Here is a 9,727-nt window from a genome sequence, read left to right on the forward strand (position 1 = left end):
ATGAGCGCTCAGGCAGATGAAGTTCTCTGTCTCTTTTCTGCCTCCCTCTAAACTCTGCCTGCCTGGCTGTGACATAGGATGGGTATCAATATTTGTTTAAAATCTGCTTTGAAAGACTCAAAGAAAGGTTTCTATTCTTGTTAATTGATGTTAGTTTGAAGACTCAGTTAAATTCTTCTTGTTTGGCTAAATCGTAACTTTTCTCTAGCATTGAGCACATAGTCAACAATAGGATTGGTTGGGGTGGAAGCCTGCCCATCCCCCAAATGACAGGCATGCCAAATTCCTGGAGGCTGGGCAGGGACTTGGAGTTTCCAGCTCTTGGTAACCCTGCCCCCACTCTGAACTCTGTGACTATGGCCTTGCATTTCAAAGGTGCCTTGCAATTCAAATGCTGGAAGATGAAAGTGTCTTTCTGTGAGCTTGCTCTCTGTGTTCATGTCCTGTCTCCCTTAAGCTCCCCATGGGAGCTAAACTGGTATCTCAAAATGTGGCTTCTCGGATAATCTGTGAAAATTTTGGTTTGCTGAAAAGGTTTTTGTGTTTACAATCTAACCACGTGGTTCTAGAATACAGGCAAAATAATATCATTTGCCACTGGAATTCCAGAAAACTTACATGGCCAATTAAAGAACAATTCCAAACGTGCTCCAAACGTTGTATGTCTGTCTGTCTATGTCTATGTGTTGGTAAAACTTAAAAACAAAACAAAAAACAGGTTTTAAACCCAAACTGATCATGTTTGGGGTGCAAGCAAATGTGTCTAAGAAAAACTCCAAAAGGTTCTGGTCAAGTATACATCTAATCCTGACAATTCTTTGATATAGACTAAGATTTTGCTTCTCCATTTTTTTTTCTCATAAACTCTTTTAAGATCAAGGGACCAGAGTCATTTTGGAACAACTGCACAAATGTGACTATTAACCTAAATTTTCCTGACCCAAAATTAACATTTTGCTTTATAGGATGCAGGTTGACATGTGTGCTAGCTGAGTGGACCGTGGCAGTTTGTGGCTACAGGAAGCTGGCTCCACAGTCGGCTCCCAAACTGCCTGGTTTGCTCAGGCAATCTAGGAATCCTGTGAGGATTTTGACAGGCCCAGGCTGTCAAAGGCTACTACCCTGGCTCTGCCTGCCCCAAGATTAGAGTTGGGTTTATGGCAGGCCTATCATGACAGAGTTGCAACTGAGACTTATTCCAAGGTTAAAAGCATAAGAGTTGTGTTTGGCAACCACAGGGTTGCATTGGGATAGCATTGGTGTCTTCTCCCTCCATGACTCAGAAACTGTCCTGGCTGCTACAGAGAGAAGACTTGGTTGGCCTTCAATCTGTGTGGAATTTGTGACTAGGAAGATGGTTAAAGGCCCAAGCCTTCTAAAATCTGTTTAAAAATGCCTTTAACCAGTCTGTGTAGAAATTTACAAGCAACAAGCAGGAGGTGTGGCAGCCTGTCCAGGATCTCTGAGATGCTACTACAGCATATCCAGATGCAAGCCATCTCTCCTGTTGGCCTGCTGATTTGGGATGGAAGACATAGCCACTTCAGATCCACTGAAAGCTGAGACTTCTATTGTTATTCATTTGTTTTCCTCTTTCACGTGCCAGTAAGGTAAGATTAAATAATATGATTTGATTTATTGGCACATGGATCTCATTCAGTCTGCTGTTCTTTAAGTGTTACAGCAAACTGCAACTATTTGTTGGTCAATTCTTAAAAACTTACAGGTAAACTCTACTCCTTTTGTTCTCCTGTTGCTTTAATTGGAAATAAAAAAAGGGCTTTTATGGCTAAGACTCCTTGGACAGTTCAAAGCCAGCCCAGGCAGAGAAAAATAAAAATCCCTCTTGGTCATATTTGAGGTCCTTATTATTGTACTAGTCAAAAAATTGCTGATTAAGGGGTTGGGGATATAGCCTAGTGGCAAGAGTGCCTGCCTCGGATACACGAGGCCCTAGGTTCGATTCCCCAGCACCACATATACAGAAAACGCCAGAAGTGGCACTGTGGCTCAAGTGGCAGGGTGCTAGCCTTGAGCGGGAAGAAGCCAGGGACAGTGCTTAGGCCCTGAATCCAAGGCCCAGGACTGGCCAAAAAAAAAAAAAAAAATGCAGATTAAGACTTCTCATTTGCGTACTTTGCATGACTTTCAAAATTTCTGGGAGATATTAATTGGCTTTGTCTTTATCTTAAATTATCCACAGCTAAATTAAAACCCTTATTTGATCTATTAAAGGGGGACCCTGACCCTACATCTCCCAGAGAAATGACAACTGAAGCAGCTAAAGCCTTAAGCAGAGTAAATTCTGCCATTTTCTTCCCAACATGTAAATTATATTGATTACTCACGCCCCTTAGGAAGCACATTTTTTTTTAAGTTTTTATTATAAAACTGATGTACAGAGAAGTTACAGTTTCACACATTAGGCATTGGATACATTTCTTGTACTGTTTGTTACCTTGTCCCTCATACCCCCCCTCCCCCTGTCCCCCCTGAGGTGTTCAGTTCACTTACACCAAACAGTTTTGCAAGTATTGCTTTTGTTGTTGTTTCTCGTATTTTACCCTTTGTCTCTCAATTTTGGTATTCCCTTTGAATTTCCTAATTATAATACCAGTACACACTGTTTCCCATACACTCAGATAAGATTACAGAGATAGTGTAGATACAATCACAAGAAGGTGATACACGAACATCATCAATAGTAGAAACTACAGATACACATGGGATGTTGAAACTAGTTACAACTCTGATATAACAATCATTTTCATAAAACGGAGTTCATTTCACTTAGCATCTCTTATGGGATCATAAGGGTATAGCTATTGGGCTCTTGTGATCCTCTGTTGTGACTTGCCTAAACCTGTGCTAATTAGTCCCAATAAGGGAGACCATAGAGTCCATGTTTCTTTGGGTCTGGCTCACTTCACTTAGTATAATTTTTTCCAAGTCCAGGAAGCACATATTTTAACTACACCTCATTTTCCAACAGTGGTTCTCTGGCAGAAGGGACCCCTTTTATGGCTTTCCTTGCCTGCTACTCCTTCAAAAGTGTTAACTCCCTATTATAAATTGGTAGCCAAGTTAGTTCCATATGTGCCGTGTGGAATCTTGTAAGTATTTTGGACGAGATCCGCAGGTTATTTATATCCCCTATACTTTACAACAGCAAGAATGGCTTTATATTCATTGTGATTCCTGGGCCATTGCTTGGGCCAATTTTATGGGCATAATTTCACATCGTTGTCCCTCCAACATATTACTTTACTTTGCCTCTTCTTACCATTAAGTGAGGGCAATGCTATTACAGATGAGGCTACCCAAATTTTTCTCACTCAAGTTGACTTTGCAAAGCAATCACGTGCTGCCCACCATCAAAACAGTCATGCCTTACGTCAACAATTTCATATCACACATGAGGCGGCTTGTCAAATTGTAAAAACTTGTGCCAACTGTGCTACCTTCTTACTTGTGTCCCCCAATGGCATTAACCCTCGAGGCTTAGTGGCCAACCATGTTTGGCAAATGGATGTTACCCATATCCCCTCTTTTGGATGGCTCTGCTTTGTCCATGTTACCATAGACACTTACTCTAATTTTATTATGGCTACTCCTCTTAGCAGGGAAGCTAGCAAACATTGTATCTCCCATGCCTTTCACTGCTTTACTACTATGGACTTCCTAAACAAAATAAAACTGATATGTTGGATGAGCTTTTCAAACTTTTTGCAAATCTTACCAAATTATTCACTCTACAGGAATTCCCTATAATCCTCAAGGTTAAGGAATTGTTGAACGGGCCAATGGTTTGTTAAAACACCAAATTTCTAAATTAAAAGGGAGGGAATTATAGCCCCTCTCTCCTGTTACTATTTTTTCGCATGCTTTATTCGGACTAAATTTTAAAATTTGGACTGTAATGGCCACTCTGCAGCACAGTGGTTCTGGGAAAAGAGAGAGAAAAAAGGTTTTGCCCAAGTTAAGTGGAAAGATCCTTTAACAAGTGCTTGGCATGGGCCCGATCCAGTATTGACATGGGGTCGAGGACAAGTCTGTGTTTTTTCCAGGATGAAAATGATGCCCGCTGGCTACCTGAGCATTGCATTCGGATTGTGGAAACTCATCAGAATGGTACAAGCACTGACCCACTGGGCTTACGTGCCAGATCCACCGATTGTGCACCCTGTGAGTTGGGAATGAGCTGAGGTGTTCGTCCATGTCAACAGATCAGCATACGATACAGCTCCAGATCCTTTTGTCCAGCACGTTAAAATTGGAGACCTTGCAGCTTCTGGCATTGGAACCCCTTTATGTTTTACAACTGACTCCAACAGTTATAATCCAGGCTGTACTGTAATGTAATCCATAAATCATAGAATTTGGATTCCTGATAATAGTCAAGTATATAATATACGAATGACTTCATTGCCTACTGGGTTCCCTGTACCTGCTAATTCTACATCATCCTTCATGATACCTTGCTGCATCAACTCTTCTCAAATTGTAGAATCCACGGAAGAACTGCACCCCATAAAGTGTAGATATGAACATCCTTCATAACCAATATTTCAGGAACTAATTCTCAATTGATGGACAGATCCGGAGCCAATCTCACCAACAAGTACAACCCAGTTCTTGGTGGATGAATGGACGCCCTCAATGCCATGTCTGGATGTTAGTGGCTGCCCTAAATAATATCTCCTGGCCCACTTCTTCTTCTTTACGAAATATTGTGATGTATAGGCCTTTTAATATTTCTATAGGAGTCATGTATTTCAATGTTACTTGTACTAACTGTTCTTTTACTGATTCTGTAATTGTTATTAAGCACCCTCCATTTGTCATGCTTCTGTGAACATATTTGAAGCTTGGTATGAAAAAACAGGTATTCAAGTGTTAACACATTTGAAAGAACTCATGCTCCCTAGTCGATTTGTAGCGTTATTGATAGCAGGCATTGTAGCCTTTATTTTCTTAGCTGCCTCTGTTGCAGCAGCTACTGTGGCTTTAACACAAAGTGTGCAGAGAGCTCACTATGTTAATCAGCTTGCTCATAATACTACGCAAGCCCTGCACTTTCAAGGCAGGATAGATGATAAGGTAGAAAAAAAATTAGAAGCATTGTATGAATCTGTGTTGTCACTGGGAGAACAAATCCGTGCTTTACAAACTTTGCAACGGGTGTGCTGTCATGCTGGGTTTGACTTTATTTGTGTGACCCTCCATAAATATAATGGGTTGAGCTATCCTTGGGAACAAGTTGTAACACATCTAAATGGTATTTGGCACCATAATAATTTGTCCTTAGATCTTTTTCAACTCCATAGGCAAATAGCTGGACTAGAGCAAGCTCCGACTCTGGACTCTAAAGTGGCAGAAACAGCAAAAGAACTGTTTGAGCAACTTCAACAGTATATCCCTTCCTTGACTAATGTTAAGGGGCTGCTAATGACATTGCTCGGCCCAGGAATATTTTGCTGATGGCTCTCCTTGCATGGTATGCATATTGCAAAACTCTTTCATAAGTTTAGCCAGTCAGCTGCATAAGGTCAAGCTCCAAGTGAATGAATTCCCCCCGCCTCCCAAGAGAAACTGCAGCCAGAGATGGATTTGAGGGCGGGGCTGGCTTGACCGACCTAAAAGGGCCTAAAAGGACCTTTAGCATTGCTCTGAAGAAGATCCCAGGATGGGTAAGGCAGGCTGGGTGACCCTCCCCACCTAAGACAGGCAGGTTCGCTTCTTTAAATAAAGATGGGAGAAATGTCGGGAGCCAACTTGCAGCTAAATTCATTCTGACCTCTGGCTGTAATATTGTCACCAGGATATGCTAGATGCAAGGACATTTGTTCACAGCCACTATCCGGAATTGCTTTGCTATGTCCTTTGCTATGTCCGCGCCTTGCCTTGTCCACGGGAGTACATTCCTATGTTAATCAACTTCATCCTGTGTTTACAGGAATCAAATGTGGCGAACTTCAAAGCCTCTTTGTGTTCTTGAATTTTAGCAACCCTATTCCCTGGTTCTAAAACTGCATATAAGCTGGAAGTTAAGAATAAACTGGGCTGCAGTCTTGAATTGAAATCTCAAGATGCAGACCTCCCATACCCCATCTTTTGCCTCTTGTCTTTATTCTCTTGTCTTCTATTTTCCTTTCCTTCAATCCTCGCCCCCCTCATTCAGGATATCCCTTTTCACTGCCGGCTGGTTCAGCAGATTATCAGAGGCCATCTTGGCTGCTGGTGGAGTCTTCAAAGCCACAGTAACTGGCACTCACTGCAGCACTGCTTTTACAAGTAAATCAGAGACCTGGGGTCCCTGACAAGACACTCATCACAATCCCAATTGTTGTGTTCAGAGTGGAAGGCAGAGAGGACAAGGCAATGGAAGGTTCCTGTGTGGGCCTAGGAATATCAATTTTTTAAATCAAATTCCCAAATAAAAGCAAGCTCATTTTTTGAGGGTGTCCCATCATCCCACAAATTTTTTGCAACTACAAGGTGAGACTTGTAGCAAATAACTGAAGAACAATTCCTATTGGTGCTCTCTTCTTCTTCTTCTCTTCTTCTTCTTCTTCTTCTTCTTCTTCTTCTTCTTCTCCTCCTCCTCCTCCTCCTCCTCCTCCTCCTCCTCCTCCTCCTCCTCCTCCTCGTCCTCCTCCTCCTCCTCCTCCTCCTCCTCCTCCTCCTCCTCCTCCTCCTCCTCCTCCTCCTCCTCCTCCTCCTTCTTCTTCTTCTTCTTTTTCTTCTTCTTCTTCTTCTTCTTCTTCTACTTCTTCTTCTCTCTTTCCCCTCCTCCTCCTCCTTCTCCTTCTTCTTCTCCTTCTTTATCATCATCAGGAAATACTTTTAAAAAATGTCATCTTTGTTGAATACAAACTTCTTTTTCCTTCTGAACAATTAAAAATGTTTTAAGGCTAGATACCAGGAGCATTTGTGGAGTCTAATACCACTGAGGGACTGAAAACAAGGTATATGCAAAGTTCTGTCTGCCTTACCATCCATCCTCTTACATCCCCTACTTCGTAGAATTTCAAAAGTACATTTGGTTGAACAAAAACACTTTAGAACTACAAGCCCACCAGCAATGTGTCAAACAAAGGCCTATATCCAATATATACAAGGAGTTGAAGAAACGAACCTGTTCCAAACCTAATAAACCAACCACTAAGTGAGCAACAGAGCCAAAGAAAGACTTCAGAAGAAGAGGTAGGAATGACAAGAAAACACATGCGGAAATGCTCATCATCCCTGGCCAGAAAGACAACGTAAATCAAAACAACTCTGAGATCCCATCTCGCACCAGTTAGGTTGGCAAATATTGTGAATTCAAACAACAAATATTGGAAAAGGGAACCATACTACAGTATTGGTACAAAAGGATGGTGGCCGGGAGGTTCTTCAAAAAACGAAACCAAAAAAACAACAACCATGGACGTTCCCTAGGACTCCACTATACCACTCTGGGGTATCTACCCAGCATTTCACAAGCCAGGATATGATAAAGACACCTGAATATCCATGTTCATTGCTCTACCATTCACAACAGCTAAGACATAGAAACAGCCCACGTGCCCTACCACAGACGAGTGGATCAAAACATGTGGTACTTATACACAATAGACTTTTATGCAGCCACTAGAAAGAATAAAATAATGTCATTTGCAGCGAAATGAAACCAGAAGAAGCCATGTAAAGTGAGGCAAGCCTAGCTCAGAGCTACAAATGGTGCATGTTCTCTCTGACATGTGAAAATTGTATCTAAAACACACTAGGATATGGTAAATTATACAGGATCTTAGATACTCGCACAGTGAGACTACTGTGTTTCTCTCTTTGAAACACAAAGGTGCAATGTCTGTGTGCCTCTTCATAGTAACAGAAACTTTTGTATCTATCTATCTACCTCAAAACATATTCCAGGATATAGAAGCAAGAGACCTTCCTCCTCTTTCTTTCCTTTAATTTTTATATCTTTATTTTGATGATTCTGTCTTCTTTTCCTTATGCATGGTGTTCAAGTGAATGTCTTAGGGAGGGGATGGGTGAGGGCACAGAACCTGAGGGTAAAAGTGTGAAAAAGTACATCTGTGAAACTCACTGGACACTGATGATATGTGAGCTATGCAACTTGTGGGTGAAGACGGGAGGGAGGGAGGGAGTGTGAAAGAAGGAAGGAATAGAAGACACTGTATGAAAGTAAATGTACTAATGACCTGACTCACATGACTGTAATCCCTCTGCATATCACCTCTATAGTAACAGTAAAGTAAATTAATTTTAAAATGTAAAATAAGAAATGTGCTTTCTAAAGCAACCAACTAAGTGTAAGAGGCCTAAGACTCTTAAAAATCTAAAAGAAAAGAAGTGAGCCTCTTTGAAAGGTGGAGAAAGTCAAGGTGAGTACAAGGAGAAAGGCTTTGGACTTTCTGCCCAGCCTGCCACTCTGCTTTGGGACATGGGCATCTACCACCTGTCCTGGCTGAGCTGATGGTCTTCTGCTCCAGAGGCTCCTGTGACTCACCATTTAGATTTCCAGAACCACTCAGCAGGAAGGAACTTTCAGCACTTCTGGGAGCTGCAGCTCACAGGTATTGTGGTCAGGTCAGTACCTGGTGCCAAGGCCAGCTTCTTAGGGATGCTGTCCACAGATGGAATCAAGTTCTAGCCACTATTCTCAAACCCCCATTAGCTGAAATGGCTAGCAGAAGCCACCTCAATATGTTGCTGTGGAGCACAATTGTACCCCCCCTAGATCTTCTGCAATGGTGTGGTTTATTTAACTTGCCAGTATAATGGGAGAGAGTGAATGAGAGACAGATAGTATAGAGTGGTATAAAAAATAAACCGACTTAAATGCACCACTAGTTCGATTCCCTTTTTTAAGTTACTTCCAGAGTGTTGTTATCTATCATGAAGAATACTGCTGAATAAAGCACAAGGCCTTGGCAATATTCACAGAGAGACCACAGTCAGGCACAGCCAATGCCACTGTACACCCAAAAGTAGAATGCACTTATAAATGGTGTATTGGAAGCTCTCAGTGTAAACCAAAAGGCAGTCCACACTGATTGGCCTATGGAGTGAGGCCACACTGAATCCAACCAACTCCCATTCACAGAGAGAACTTGGAAATCCACACAACTCACAGGACAGACTGGCCATGGTTAGGCATGAGCCCCAACACCTTCCTCTCAACTGACCAACTCCCATGTGGACCACAGGCAGAGGCATGTTTCTGACACCTTCCAGAATTTTCCAGAATGTTCTTCTTGGAGGACAACTCCTTTGGCAACAGTTTCCACAAATTCAGCAAACATAATGGCAGTTATGGTATACCCTGTGTAGCAGCCAGCCTTTCTCCACTGAAAGCCATCCATGGTTGTCCATTTCTCTGCTGTGGGCCTACCCTTCCCTTGGTGGATGCTCTCTTTGGGGAGAATTCAAGAGCAGGTACAGGGCAGCCTGACCTCATCACTCCCCCCAGAGCACTTCATTGTCTAACATTCCAGCAGCTAGACCCCATAATAGCTGTGAAAAAGAGGTCAGTTTCCTGTGTCACCTGAAGACTTTTGCTTCCCTTGTGGATTTGAGGGAAAGCTCATTGGAATATTGTCTTCTTCTAGTAGAAGGTTTTGGGACACTTAGGACAACAAGAAAATCATTTGGTCATTTTCCTGTGATCTATATCCAGTGATAAAATCTGAGTGAGACAAGCCATGCAAAAATT

Source organism: Perognathus longimembris, unplaced genomic scaffold (assembly GCF_023159225.1).
Source record: "Perognathus longimembris pacificus isolate PPM17 unplaced genomic scaffold, ASM2315922v1 HiC_scaffold_167, whole genome shotgun sequence".
Lineage (NCBI taxonomy): Eukaryota > Metazoa > Chordata > Mammalia > Rodentia > Heteromyidae > Perognathus > Perognathus longimembris.